Source organism: Delphinapterus leucas, chromosome 17, assembly GCF_059928025.1.
Source record: "Delphinapterus leucas isolate spDelLeu-1000000601 "Yukka" chromosome 17, BTC_Dleu_Yukka2, whole genome shotgun sequence".
NCBI classification, from domain to species: domain Eukaryota; kingdom Metazoa; phylum Chordata; class Mammalia; order Artiodactyla; family Monodontidae; genus Delphinapterus; species Delphinapterus leucas.
In genome coordinates, this window is record NC_143145.1 from 68208002 (window position 1) to 68224337 (window position 16336).

General features: G+C 42.2%; 1 long non-coding RNA gene across 3 annotated transcripts in view; it reads right to left on the minus strand.

Moving 5' to 3' along the window:
- Positions 1-16336, minus strand: part of LOC111185561 (uncharacterized) — a 187528-nt gene that overhangs the window by 159081 nt on the left and 12111 nt on the right. The gene's annotated exons all lie outside the window — the stretch shown is intronic.

Below are 16336 nucleotides of genomic sequence, written 5' to 3' on the forward strand. Positions count from 1 at the left end.
TATAAAATACATTATTAATAAAGACGCATAAAATCGTTTTCTCAGAAAAATATTGGGAAGGGGGAAACAAAGTTGATTTTGCAAAAAATGGGGGGAGACTGGCTAAACATGAGTCAGCCTCTCACGCCAGAGCACAACCTAAAACAAGTTAAAGGAGATTTTCAGCTGTCGTGCATTGTGGATGATCACATTGTTAATCACTCAGCGTCTCTGTGCTTTGAGTCTCTTCTCTGTTGATTCCCTTTGTTGTAAAGCAGAAACCAACACACCATTGTAACGCAATTATACTCCAATAAAGAGGTTAAAAAAAAAAGTAAATAAATAAAATCTAAATTAAAAAAAAGAAGAACACTGGGCCCCAAGCATTTTGCATTCATCTTTCCTTCTGTCTTCTGTCCTGAAGCGCTTGGGGGAAACTGCTCTCTGTAAGGCCACCAGCGACACCCCAGCTAGCCCGTGGCCTCTTTTCAGCTTAACGTCTGGCTGATTTCATAGCTGGCACCCCTTTTGTTACCCCTCACCTCACTTAGGGATACTTATCTTCCCAGGTCTCCCTCTGCTTCTTCAAATATCCATCTCAGGCTCCTCTCTCCCAGAGGAGATCTCAGGGACCCCATGGCTGCAGCCACATTAGACAATGATAGCTCCCCCCCAACCCCGCAAACCCCACCTTTCTCCTGCTTCTGCTCCAGGAAATGCCACCTGAGCATGCCCAGAACTGAAGGTACTGTCTCTCTCTCACCAAACGCCTTCCTCAGCCTGGGCCTCACCATTGTTAATATCATAGCTCGGAACTTCCCTGGTGGCGCAGTGGTTAGGAATCCGCCTGCCAATGCAGCGGACACGGGTTTGAGCCCTGGTCTGGGAAGATCCCACATGCCGCGGGGCAACTAAGTCCGTGCGCCACAACTACCGAGCCCGCATGCCACAACTCCTGAAGCCCGCATGCCAGAGCCCGTGCTCCGAACAAGAGAAGCCACCGCAATAAGAAGCCACGCACCGCAAGGAAGAGTGCCCCCGGCTCGCTGTAACCAGAGAAAGCCCGCGCGCAGCAACGAAGACCCAACGCAGCCAAAAATAAAATAAATAAATAAATAAATTTACTTGTTAAAAAAAGTCATCATCGCTCACCTGCGTGCCAAGGCACCGGCCTCAGAATCCACCCAGTGCCTCCACCTCTCTCACCACCACTAGATCCAAATGGTCTCAAATTCTGCCAGGTCTGCCCCTGAGCATCAGCTAAATCTGGGCACACCTCACCTTCCACTGTTTCCATTAAGTCTCCAACCTCCTACCCAGACTGTTACCTAGACAGCTTGCCTAAACTGTAGCTGCTGGTCCACCCACCCCCAGTTTCTCACCTTCACCCCATTCTGCCTCCAGGGGGATCTTTTAACACAATAATCTGTTCATGTTACTTCCCTGCTTTCCTTGAATCTTTCAATGCTTCTCCAATGGCAACAGGTTAAAGTACAAATTCCATAGTATAAGATATGAGGCTTTGGGACTTCCCTGGTGGTCCAGTGGGTGGGGCTCCGTGCTCCCAATGCAGGGGCCCCAGGTTAGATCCTTGCTGGGGGAACTAGATCCCACATGCGTGCCACAACGAAGATCCCACGTGCCGCAGGTAAGACCCGGCGCAGCCAAGATAAATTAATTAATTTTTGAAAAAAGGTATGAGGCTTAAAAAACCCTGGATTCTACCTATTTTTCAGCTTTGCTTCATGCTTCTTTTCTCCGCACTGCACCCACACACGAAATACAAATGCACATCTACTTTCCCCATGCCCACATTATGCCAAGGCCATACTGAACTCTGTGATACTTCCCATAGTCACCTTTCTCTTTCATGCCTCAAGCGCCCTTCCCTCACATCCAGGTTTGCCAGATTTACCAAATAAAAACATAGGCGGCCCGGATAGACTTGAATTGTCCTATATGTCTAAGTATACCATGTTAACAATCTCACCTTTGTACTCACAAATAAAATTCAGGGCTGGCATTCAACTTCAAGAGCATCTCTCCATCACCAGAGCACAGAATGTGGCCTCTTGCTTTAAACGTCACAGAAATGCATGTCAAAGAAATGCAGAAATGCACTCTCAGCTATGAAGATTGTTTTAATAGCTACTGTTATTCAATGCTTCATAAGTGGTTCCTACAGCCTTGTTTATCATCTCAGTTCTCCTATAAGACAGGTAATGTTATCCACCTCACACAGGTCAGAGTGGCCATCATTAAAAAGTCTACAGGGATGTCCCTGGTGGCGCAGTGGTTAAGAATCCACCTGCCAATGCAGGGGACACGGGTTCGAGCCCTGATCAGAGAAGATCCCACGTGCCGCAGAGCAGCTAGGCCCGTGCTCCACAACTGCTGAAGCCCGCACGCCTAGAGCCCATGCTACGCAACAAGAGGGGCCACCGCAATGAGAAGCCCGCGCACCACAACAAAGAGCGGCCCCGGCTCGCCACAACTAGAGAAAGCCCACATGCAGGAACAAAGACCCAACGCAGCCAAAAATAAATAGATAAATTAAAAACAAAAAAGTCTACAAATAACAAACGCTAGAGAGGGTGTGGAGAAAAGACAACCCTCCTACACTGTTGGTGGGAATGTAAGTTGGTGCAGCCACTATGGAAAATAGTATGGAGGTTACTCAGAAAACTAAAAATAGAACTACCGTATAATCAGGCAATTCCACTCCTGGGCATATACCTGGACAAAACTATAACTCAAAAAGATACATGCACCTCTATGTTCATAGCAGCACTGTTGACAATAGCCAAAACATGGAAACAACCTAAATGTCCACTGACAGATGAATGGATAAAGAAGATGTGGTACATATATACAATGGAATATAACTCAGCCATAAAAAAGAATGAAATAACGCCATTTGCAGCAACATGAATGCAAATAGAGATTGTCATTCTAAGTGAAGCAAGTCAGAAAGAGAAAGACAAATACCATGTGATATCACTTATATGTGGAATCTAAAATATGACATAAATGAACCTACTTACAAAACAGAAACAGACTCACAGACATAGAGAACAGACTTGTGGTTGCCAAGGGGGAGGGGGGTGGGGGAGGGATGACTGGGAGTTTGGGGTTGGTAGATACAAACTATTACATTTAGAATGGATAAACAACAAGGTCCTACTGTATATCCCAATCTCCTGGGATAAACCATAATGGAAAAGAATAAAAACAAAAAGTACGTATGTGTATAACTGAGTCACTTTGCCATACAGCAGAGATAGACACAACATTGTAAATCAACTATACTTCAATTTTTAAAAAATAGAGAAGAAAAAAATTAGGTAATGTTATTAAATTTCATTTTATAGACAAGGAAACTAAGGCACAGAGAAGATACAGAATTTGGCCAGGGTAATATAATGGGTGGGGGAGCACCAGAATTTGAAGCTAAATAGTCTCACAGCAGAGCACACATGATTAAGCTTTACATTTTGACAGCTACTTCTGTCTGCATAGTACTTTGCAATTCTCTTTTCTTTCCCTCATGGGATGTCTTAGAAAAAGATAATATGACCAAGACTCATGTACCACCATCCACAAGAAATACAACACAAATAAAGCTGAAACCCCCAGTAGCATTCCCTTCACTTAGTAAACACCATGTTTAGTTGGTCCCGATCCTTCCAATTTGTGTATATGTGGCATACACGGTATAATATTATTCCATATTTTTAACATATTATCACATGGTATGTATTCATCAACAGTTTGCATTTTTCCCTCCTATTGTATTTTTGAGACTTATCTATGTTGATACATGTAGTCTTATTTATTCATTTTCACTGCTGTATAACTCTTCATTGAATGACTATGTCACAGCTTATTCATTCATTCCCTTGTTAATGGATATTGTTGACAATTCTGGATTTTTTCTCTTGTTTTGGCTTTCATTTTATGTTTTATTTTTATTTATTTATTTATTTTTGTTTGGTTGGTTCTGTTTGCTTTGTTTTTTATTGGCTAGAAGCAAAAGCTACTTGTTACAGATGGCTCCTCAGGCAAGAATTTCTCTTTAGTAAGAACTTAAGAAAGGGATTTCTCTTAAGAGTGAGTATGTGCATTATTATATTGGAAGTCTAGCTAACAGAGTGAAACAAGAAAAAGAAAAGGCACAAGAGTTAGAAAGGAAGAAACTAAACTGCCAGTATTTACAGTCAATCTAGTTGACTATGGAGCAAATCCAAAATGTAATAAGAGAGTTCAACAAAAGTGGCTAGATATTAACTCAGTGCTTTCAAGTCTGTTATATTCTTATACTATAGACAAAAATAATTAGAAATATAAATTTTAAAAATAATTTGGAATAAATTTTACAAAAGATGTGTAGGGCCTTTAGTGAAGAAAATCATAAAAAATTATATGATGCATTATAGACCCAAATAAAGAGATATACTATATTCATGAATGGAAAGACTCAGTAATATAAGGCTGTTAGTTTCCCTCAAAGTAATCTGTACATTCATTGTAATTCCAACCATAATCCCAACAGATCTCGGAGAAAATATTTGCAATGCATTTATCCAACAAAGAATGTGTATCTAGAATATATAAAGGATCATACAAGATGGACATAGTGTTGTAGGTAAATTATACTTCAAAATCAAATAAACAAGGAAAAAGAGATCAGATCTGTGGTTATCAGAGGCGAGGGGACAGGAAGAGTGGGAATTGAATGAAGGCAATCAAAAGGTACAAACTTCCAGGTATAAGGTAAATAAGTGCTAGGGATGTAATGTACAACATGATAAATATAACACTGCTGTATATTATATATGAAAGTTGTTAAGAGAGTAGAGTTCTCATCACAAGCAAAGAAATATTTGTATCTATTTGAAATGATGGATGTTCACTAAACTTCTTGTGGTCATCATTTCATGATGTATGTGAGTCAAATCATTATGCTGAACGTATTATAAAGTGCTATATGTCAATTATATCTCAATAAAATTGGGGGAAATTTTAATTAAAAAAAGAATCACAAAAGACAAAGTAAAAAAAAAAAACAAAACCGTAAGAATATAGGCAGTATATTTGGTGGTTTAAAAATATGTCCACACTTCTCTGGTGGCACAGTGATTAAGAATCCACCTGCCAATGCAGGGGACACGGGTTCAAGCCCTGGTCCGGGAACATCCCACATGCCGTGGAGCAACTAAGCCCGAGCGCCACAACTACTGAGCCTGCGCTCTAGAGCCCACGAGCCACAACTACTGAAGCCCACATGCCACAACTACTGAAGCCCACATGCCACAACTACTGAAGCCCACGTGCCTAGAGCCCGTGCTCCACAACAAGAGAAGCCACCTCAGTGAGAAGCCCGCGCACTGCAAGGAAGAGTAGCCCCCACTCTCTGCAACAAGAGAGCCCGTGCGCAGCAATGAAGACCCAAAGCAGCCAAAAAAAGAAAAAGTCCACAAATTCTGTCCATACTCCCTTCAAAAGATAGAGCTAATTTCCTTCTCCTTGAGTGTGAGTTGAGTTTGGTAACTCACTTCCAACAAATAGAATAAGATGGGAATGATGGGAAGCGTGTGTGTGATTTCTATGACTATGTGTGACTTTTACATCCTAAAAGGCATCATGACTTTCTCTTTGCTCTTTCTTGGATTATTTGGTCTGAAAGATGCTAACCACCATGTTATGGGGACACTCAAGCAGCCCTAGGGAATGGCCCTTGTGGCAAGGAATGGAGGTCTCCATCCAATAGCCATATGGATGACCCATCTTGGAAGCAAATTCTCCAGCCCCAGTCAAATCTTCAGATGACCAAAGTCCCAGCTGACTTCCTGACTGCAACTTCATGAGAGATCCTGACAGAACAACCTAGCTAAGCCACTCCCAGATTTCTGACACTCAGAGATTATGAGTTAATAAATGTTTCCTGTTTTAAGCTGCTGTGTCTAGGAATTATCTATTATTATGCAATAATAGATAACTAGTAATTATGCAATAATAGATAACTAGTACATGAAGTTATACAGTAATAGCATAGTGACTACAAACCCAAATGCCAAGTCTGACTGTCTAGATTCCAATTCTGGCTTCACCATTAACTAACTATGTGACTATGGGAAGTGACTAGCCATGTAACGACCTCAGTTTACTCATCTGTAAAGTGGAGATAGTAATAGCATTCCACATAGGACCACTGTGAGGATTAAGTGAGTTGATACAGTAAAGCACTGAGAAGAATATCTGGCACACAGGAAGCATTCGGGAAGTGTTAGCTGCTGGTATCAATTTACAAAAGAGTAAATCTGAATGTAAATTGGATGATCAGCCTCACCAGAAATTAGTGAAACAAAATAAAACCACAATGAGACTTATTTGTTCCCCATAAAATCAGCAAAAAGCATAAACTCTTAGCTTGAGTGATGCTAAAATGGGCATCCTCACTGCATAATTTACCAACATGTCTGTCTCTGATATGAGACATTTTTTGCAAACATGTTATACTTCAATTCAAAACTTTAAATAAATAAATAACACAATACCCACAAAAAGCCAATCCTCACCCTCACTCTACCCTTACCCCCAGAAAATGCTCTGTTAATATGAAATATCGGCAAAGATGTGGAACACAAGAGCTCTCATATCTTGCTGGTGAGAGTATAACTTGGTACAGCTATTTTAGAGAGCAATTTGGCAATACTAGCAAAGTTGAAAATTCACAAGTAAGGTTTTACCTGAGTAATAGGACACAGACTTTCACTATCCATTTTTTTGTATCTTCTTTAAACTTTCATTCCTGTTAAGATGTCGAAGTGGGGGAGAAGGGAAGCATTCAACCCAGTCATAAAATTCTGTGACCCTGGACCCATTTATATTCTTAAGAAGTTTAACGTAACAGAGAGAAATGATCACTCTGCTTCTAGCCTCAGGGACAGCACGTAAAACATGCCTGGCATGCTGAGCACTCTGTTATGTGCCTCTGAAAAGGAGAATTCCTAGATAAACAGTAATCAGGGTTTTTTTTTTTTAAAACAAAGCAGAAGGACTTAAAACCTGAAAAGGAATTAAGAATGAGTTGTATTAGGAGTAGGAAAGAGAGTGGGAGAGGGGATTGTCTTACAAGTGATCCAGTACTAAAAAAAAATTTTTTTCTATTGTGGTAAAATATATATAATACAAAATTTGCCATTCTAACCATTTTTTAAGTATACAGTTCAGTGGCATTAAGTATACTTGCAATGTTGTGCAACCGTCACTACTATCTATTTCCAAAATTTTTCATCACTCCAAACAGAAACACTAAAAGTAACCATTAAATAATAACTCTTCCTCCTTACTCCCCTCTAGTAACCTCTGTTCTACTTTCTGTTTCTATGAATTTAATTACTCTAAGTACCTCATATAAGTAGAATCATACAGTATTCGTCTTTCTAGGTCCAGCTTATTTCATTTAGCACTTTATTTTTAAGGTTCATCCATGTGTTCAAAGGCACACTCAGAACTTCATCCCTCTTTATGGGTGAATAATATTTCATTGTATGTGTATATCACATTTTGTTTATCCACTAATCTATTGATGGACACTTGAGTTGTTTCCACCTTTTGGCTATCATGAATAATGCTGTAGTCGACATTGGTGTACAAGTATCTGTTTGAGTCACCTGAAGTAAAGTTGGCTGTAAGTTCCAACATCCACCCCTAAGTTCACAAAGTAAAGACAGATGTGAGCCTGGAAGGTGCTCAAGGGATTCGGATTTATTCATTCAGTTTGGTCTTTTTTTTTTTTTAAAGAAGATGCTGGGGGTAGGAGTTTTAGTAATTTATTTATTTATTTTTGCTGTGTTGGGTCTTCATTTCTGTGCGAGGGCTTTCTCTAGTTGTAGCAAGTGGGGGCCACTCTTCATCGCGGTGCGCGGGCCTCTCACTGTCACGGCCTCTCTTGTTGCGGAGCACAGGCTCCAGACGCGCAGGCTCGGTAGTTGTGGCTCACGGGCCTAGTTGCTCCGCGGCATATGGGATCCTCCCAGACCAGGGCTCGAACCCGTGTCCCCTGCACTAGCAGGCAGATTCTCAACCACTGCGCCACCAGGGAAGCCCCAGTTTGGTCAGTCTTGCAACAACTATTTGGAGCACTTCAGTGCAAGAAACAGTGATTCAAAAGTGGGAAGAAAAAACAAACAAACAAAATAAAAACAAAAAGAAACACTGTTTCCTCCTCTCAAAGAGCTTACTCCCTAGGTGTTCAACAGCAAAGATGGTTTAACAGTGAAAAGTGTTGTGATATAACAACCAAATTGAGGGTCAGGATGTCCAGGGGTAGTGAATTTTAAGCCAAGATCTGAAGGCTGAGAAAAGACAAAGAGAAGCAAAGAGGAGGTAAACATGTTTCAGACAATAGGAATAGGAATTGTCCAAGTAGGACAATAGACAATAGGAATACCATGTATGAACCAGAAGGTAGCGAGAGATGGTTCTTCAGAAGACCATTCAAAGGCTCATTATGACTAAACGCTGAGAACGAAGAGTAGTGGTGGAAGAGATTACAGGAACAGCAAATGTCAGATCAAAATTAATGGCTTAGGTGAACGGAAAAGCATTGCAGGGCTTGAAGGTAGGAGCACGAGAATCTGATTCATACTGTGGAGATGACTCTGAGAGCTTAGCACCAGGGGAAGATGTGGCTGCACATCTGGCTTTGGCAAGCAGGTCACAGTGATTTCATTCCCCTTTGTCAGGACTGGCCTGGCAGTGGATGTGTGACCAAGTTCTGCCAAGGAGACATAAGGCCAAGTCTCATGAGGAGCTTCTGAGAAGTATTTCCTTCCTCTTGTGGGAGGTGGGGTGGGGACAAAGATATGTTCCTGCCGGAATTCCATCATGAAGAACATTGGAAAAGCCCAAATCAAGGGACATTATGGGAACAACTGACCTATATCCAGGGATCATCTGGGAAAAAGCATGAAGATGAAAACTAACATGCTGAGGAAGGTGGAATGGAATGATGGAAATCATCTGGGTTCCTGACAACTATGTTTTGCTTCTAATTAACCAATCCTGGATCTAACTTCAACCAGAACTTACGTGGTTTATGGTTAAGCCAGTCCCAAGCTTTTTTTATTTCCTACCACATACTAAAAAGTGATGTTCATATGATACACTTGGGTAAGCAGACGAGGATGCTCATGGCTAGAGGTAACTGTCTCCAGGGGCTCCCGGCCACCTCGGGCTCTCACCTGGTTGCCCCAAGGACTAAGTGGGTCAATATCTCAGAGCACCTGGAACACACCTGCTGTGCACTATGGTGCTAGGCACACTGGTTGGCAAACACTGGCTTAAGCCACTGTTAGTTGGGCTTTTGTTCCTTGCAGCACAAAGCATCCTACTATCTGGCTAATGACTAATTCCAAGCATTATCCACTTAGCCACCCAACATAAAAACCCAGGAGTCATCCTGCACTCATTCCTGTCCTTCATCCCCACTTCCCTTATGTTTGTCCTGATGCCTCCTTGAAATCTCTATGTTCTGCCCCTCACTTCATCCCTACTGCTGTGGCCTTCATTTGAGTTACCACAGTAGACTCAACCTCCCGACCTCTAATCTCAATGGTCTTTCATCCATTCTAACATGGCCAATGACTGCTCTAAAATACAGGTTACCACTCACCTTTAAATCATTGCTGGAGTTCATCAATCCCAGTCTTATGTCATGATCATTTGTGATGAGGGCAACATAATTTGTTAAGCTAAGAGGGAGAATACTAAAGTATGCTGCTGGTTTGCTATTTAACATAAATTAGAATATATCCAAATCTGTCCCAGTGATGGTATTTGTTTTACATTCTGAGTGTTAGGAGTTACTGGAAGAGCACTGAGAATTTCTGAAGCAACTATTTATCCTCCCATCTGGGGAGGATAAATGGAAGCGGGCATGGAGGGGAGATGAAGAGAATGATTTTAACCTTGAAAAAAGGAGCACTTCCTGTGGGATAGGAGTGAAAAAGAAAAAGGATGGATAAATATCCAAAGACTTGAAAGAATTGGAAACATCTAAACTTAGGAGGCCTTAATCTTTTCAGGAAAATAGAAGACGTCTTTATTTGGGTCAAGAGAAGGTGTACTGGATATCTTGCCTGACCTTCAACCTTCTCTACCCTACTCTGAGCCTGGGAGGCTGAACTTTACGAGCTCTGTCAACGACACCCTTGCCTCCACATCAGGACGTGATCAGCCAATGGGAGACCTTGACAGGAGATGAAGGGATGGAGTAGATTGACGTTGGTTGTATTTCCCCCAGCTCCCTCCCTGCCAGTTACCATGAGTTGGCCATGTACCTGCACCCGAGGCCACAAATGTTGCCAGGCTGTTTCTCCATGTAACTGCCCTCCCAATGTTCTGATAACCATTCCCCCCTGTTGTACCTTCAGGACTAAGGTGGTAATAGCTCCCCTGCTGTCGCTACCTCTTGAGATACTGCACAATCCCCCACTGGTTTTCTTAAATCTTGCACATATCTTTATAAAAATCCTCTTATTAAACTCTCAAATTTGCTTTGAGAGTATTATCTGTTTTTGCTGGGATCCCAGTGATTTCGAATCACAGAATGGGATTTGGGTCGGGCTGGAGGAGAACAGAAAGTTTTGAAATAGTCATAATGAAGAATTTTATTGGCATCTACTAAGCAAACCTATGAGTGCATGACACATAAGCACCCATGCTCCCCCATCTTTCGGGGTGGAAAATATTTAAGAAACTAGTGATTTTTTGGACTGAAATTACCAATTACCCATAAAATTAATTTTTATAATTATTAATCAATATTATTATTCACGTAATCTTATTATATTAATGGCCACCAAATGATCAATCTTTTTCACTGTGCATCTACTGAAGTTAGCTGTGATGACACACTTAACTTCTCTGGTTTTGTTTCTTCATCTGTAAGTAGATAATCTCTAAGTTCCTTTAAGACTTCAGAATTCTGTGATGATATGATGACAATATTGAACCCAGGAATAAGCAAAAACAGGAGAGAGAGAGGAGAAAGAAGTAGAGGTGGCAAGCAGGAGCCAAGAGCATATTCCTCTTGTACATCCATGAACCTGCTGACAGCCTCAACCATGAAGAGTTTCTCTTCTCTAAATGTGACAGCACATGACCTGCATCACTCCATCACATGATTTACGCCACTCTCTCATCTCTGAACATAGTGTAGATATCCTTTTACCCTTGACTCTACGCCTCACCATCCAGCCACAAGCTCATCAAAAGTAAGGACTACTGGGCTTCTCTGGTGGCACAGTGGTTGAGAGTCCGCCTGCCGATGCAGGGGACGCGGGTTCGTGCCCCGGTCCGGGAGGATCCCACGTGCCGCGGAGCGGCTGGGCCCGTGAGCCATGGCCGCTGAGCCTGCGCGTCCGGAGCCTCTGCTCCGCAACGGGAGAGGCCACAACAGTGAGAGGCCCGTGTACAGCAAAAAAAAAAAAAAAAAAAAAAAAAGTAAAGACTACACAATATATATCTCTGTATCCAGTGCTGCCACAGCCCAATATATTTTTACCGATATTCAATATTGAATGAATTGAAATGATGAATACGTACTGACTGATTTCCGTTTATTTCTGCCAAGAACCTTTCCCACACACTTTCATTTTCATTTGTTTTTGTTTTCGTTGTAATGTTTTTATAGGAGAAAAAAGTAGATGGCATTTGGGGGCTTAAACTATTTTCTCCCAATTGGTAAATATTTACATTTACAGAACTCGTACATTAGTTAGGATAAGCTGGGAGGCAGTTACAAGTAGTCCCAAAATTCCAGTGGCTTAACACAAAGAAGCCCACTGCTCAAGTAACACACATTTATTCCCTCACAGTTCTGTAAGTCAGGAGTCCGGCGGGCTCAGCAGGTTCCCTTCTCTGGGTCTCACAAGGCCAAAATCAAGTTGTCAACCAGCCTGAGCTCTCACCTGCAAGCTCTGGGGGAAAATCCACTTCTGGGCTTATTCAGATCCCCGTTTCCTTACTAGCTGTCAGCCAGCATCACCTTTCAACCTCCCAGAGCCTCTCTCCAGTTCTTGCACAGGGTCATGTGGCCCCTGCCTCTCAGGGTCAGCAGTGGTGCAGAAATCCTTCCCAGGCTTGGTGTCGCTCTGACTCCTTGTTCTGCTGTATCTCTTCTGCCTCTAGCCAGAGAAGGTCCTCTGTTTTTATGGGCTTCTGTGACTAAATTAGACCCATGGGGTCAATCCAGGGTAATTTCCCCTATTTTAAGGCCCGTCACCTGGATCCGTCTTCCTGGATCACCAGGAAGATCCCACATGCTGCGGAGCAACTAAGCCCGTGTGCCACAACTACTGAGTCTGAACTCTAGAGCCTGTGAGCCACAACTACTGAGCCCGTGCACCACAACTACTGAAGCCTGCACGCCTAGAGCCCGTGCTCTGCACCAAAGAGAAGCCATCATAATGAGCCCACGCACCACAACGAAGAGTAGCCCCTGCTCGCCGCAACTAGAGAAAGCCCGCGCACGCAGCAGCAAAGACCCAATGCAACCAAAAATAAATTTTTTTAAATTAAAAAAAAAACATAAAATAAAATTGATTGTGGTAATGACTGCACAACTCTGAATATGCTAAAAACCACTGAACTGGATATTTTAAGTAGATTAATTGTATAATGTGTGAATTATATCTAAATAATGCTGTGAAGAAGAGGAGGGGACAAGAAAAGGAAGAGGAGAGAGGGGAAAAGGAGAAGAAGAGGAGGCTTCCCTGGTGGTGCAGTGGTTGAGAGTCCACCTGCCGATGCAGGGGACACGGGTTCGTGCCCCGATCCGGGAAGATCCCACATGCCGCGGAGCGGCTGGGCCCGTGAGCCATGGCCGCTGAGCCTGCGCGTCCGGAGCCTGTGCTCCACAACGGGAGGGACCACAACAGTGAGAGGCCCGCGTACTGGAAAAAAAAAAAAAAAAAAGAGGAAGAAGGAAGCTACAATGTATTTATGTCCTGATTTCAGAAATCACACGCTCTCATTTCTACCATCTTGTTGGTTAGAAGTGAGTCATCAAATCCAGCCCACACTCAACGGAGAGGAATTAAGCTCCACCTCTTGAAGCATAGAGTATCAAAGAATCTGTGGGCATATTTTTAAACCCTGTATAGAGCCTCCCCTATTATTGATTCTATATGGGTGTCTATCTATTGACTAGGCTTTCTTTCAACTCTGTAGAAGTAAAAGTTAAGATGTAATGAGGCATACGTTCTTGTCTGCAGCAATGCAAACGAATTTTGCCAATAGAGATAAAATTGATTTCCATCCTATAAAAAGGATGACCCCCAAATATTTCATTTTATTGGCCTATAGGATATTAGCCAGATTTGGATCCAGTAGTAAATTCATTTCAGCATTCCTCATTACCTATGCATGTCGGTTCTTCAAATTCCCTTTAAACTGGTTACAACATCTTACTTGTTCTCCCGTTAATGAATGAGTTGAATAAAACCTCTGACATATTTATTTTACATTTGCATAAAATCCATGTCTCTTAACCTTTTGAAAATTATACTTTAGTATTATGATTCATGTATCTATACTGCTCTTCCTGTCAAAATTAGGTGTGGTGGGGCAGAGACTGGAACACTCTCAACACAGCGTTACACAGCACAGTGTAAAATGAGGACATTACCCTGGCCAAGAGGTTACAAAAGTCCAAGTTCCTCTATTCCTAATCTTAATATCATGTGTAGCACCTATCCAGGGCCGTGCAAACTATCAGAGCTCATCAGATATTTGGGATGGTAGAAGTGATGAGAAAGAAAATACAAGGAACTTCCCTGCTGGTCCAGTGGGTAAGACTCTGCGTTCCTAATGCAGGAGGCCCAGGTTCGATGCCTGGTTGGGGAACTAGATCCCACATGCATGCTGCAACTAAGAAGCCCTCGTGCCGCAACTAAGAAGCCCTCATGCCGCAACTAAATATCCCGTATGCCGCAACTAAACATGCCACAAGGAAGATCCCATGTGCCGCAAATAAGACCCAGTGCAACCTAAATTAATTAATTAATTAAAAAAAAAAAAAGAAAAGACGATACCCATCTCAGGGTCTCAAGTTCTGAGAGGAAAAATAACTTGCCAACACTGTTGTTTTGTCTATAATTTACTTTCAAATGCTTCAGCATAAATGGGGTAAAGTACGAGTATTCGTTTTCACTATACCCAAGAAGCAATGGATTGTCCTATTAGGCATATGAACTCAGGGTGGTAAGCTAACATGGCAGCAAAAGGATACGCTCCAATATAGAGACTATCAGAGCTCCTGCAATCGTTTTCTCTGATCAATTACAGAATGTGACTTACTAGCAAAGTGGGGTTATAAATGGTTTTTCAGTGGTGAAACTAGTGGTTCAAGAACTAGTTCACAGGCTTTTCCGTCCATGTGTGACCAGGGCATAGAAATCCAGCAAGCCCTGGTATTCATACCCTTAGAAATGGTGCATGATTCCTGAATGAACAGTCCCAAATTTAGCCACCAATTAAGAAGATTTTTGGTCATCTGACTTCAGTTAGCCAATGAGCTGGATCCTGTCCCTAGACGGTTGTCACATTTACCGCAAGATGCTGTTGGAAGACCTAAAAGAACAGGGGCACAGAGCACAGAATGTATAAATGACTCTTCGGGGCCCACTTTTTTTTTTTTTTTTTTTTTGCTGTACGCGGGCCTCTCACTGTTGTGGCCTCTCCCGTTGCAGAGCACAGGCTCTGGACGCGCAGGCTCAGCCACTCCGTGGCATGTGGGATCTTCCCGGACCGGGGCACGAACCCATGTCCCCTGCATCGGCAGGCAGACTCTCAACCACTGCACCACCAGGGAAGCCCCGGGTCCACTTATTAATAAATATCTCTGTGTGACTGAAATTGGTCTAAAACTTGCTATCATTATAAACTGACAGAAAAGCTGAAAGGAGACATAGACCCATTACTATCAGTGATTTTTGGAGGCTACTGCTATAAAAGAATCTAATTGACTTAGGTGAATTCGCATCTGGTAAGTGGCAAAAACTAATCAAAATCATATTCGTCTGACATCAAAGTCTACGCTTGTTCCTTGACATTACACTGCCTCTCGGAAGTATTGCTTTTAGCTGGTTTTATTATTGCTATTAACTTTTACTAGCTATTATTTGTGAACATTTCTGGATAACCAGATTTTCATTTTGTACAAGCTCAATATATGAAAATCTGGGTTTTTCCAAAAAGTAAATGGTATAATGAAATTTGAGATTTTTCATTTTGCAAAAGGTCTAACAAGTTGATTCCTTTCAAAAGGAAGCTTTTTGGGTTCATTTAAAATGTGATTTAACTTATGAAAAATTAATATAAAGAGAATATGAGCAAAGATAAAGAAGTGAGGGCAGGATGTTCAAGGAAGAATGAGTAATCCAATTTGGCTGGGATGGAATGTATATGCTGGGAAGTGCTAGAGATAAGCCTGCAAAGGTAATTTTATTATGATTACTTATATATAATATTCACATGTAACTGTGTCTTATTAGGCTACATCTGCTCGGTCTCAGAAGTATCTAATCAAAAACACAAACACAGATCCAATTAAGAATGTATCGATGGGCTTCCCTGGTGGCGCAGTGGTTGAGAGTCCGCCTGCCGGTGCAGGGGATGCGGGTTCGTGCCCCGGTCCAGGAGGGTCCCGCATGCCGCGGAGCGGCTGGGCCCGTGGGCCATGGCCACTGAGCCTGCGCGTCCGGAGACTGTGCTCGGCAGCGGGAGGAGCCGCAGCAGTGAGAGGCCCGCGTACCGCAAAAAAAAAAAAAAAAAAAAAAAAAAGAATGTATCGATGAGTAATGTAGAATTTTAAAAAATGCTTTATTGCTATAACTTAGATATTATAAAAGGCACATATCTTAATTGTACAGATCAAAGATTTTAAAATATGTTTACCTCATTTTCTTCTCTTCTCTACCACTACTCCTATTTAGGATGTGGCCAAAGAGGCAGGTAGCCCAGGCGTTGTCAGCGGCTGTCTTGTAATGCTAGCCTTAAGATGAAGACATGACAACAGAAGCTGGAAAAAGAGGAATCTGGGTCCTTGGTGACATCACTGAGCCACTAGATCAGACCAACCCTGAAGCTTACCCTACTATTTGCATAGGTCAATAAACCTACTTTATTATTTAAGCCAGTTTGAATTGGGTTTTGTGTTACTTAGAACTGAACACATCCTGGTACAGAAAGGCAAGGGCATTCATCCTAGATAATAGGAGCAGTGAGAGCAAAGGTAGAGAGGAATGAAACAGCTCGACCCTTAGAGGAACTGCAGGCAGGTCAGCAT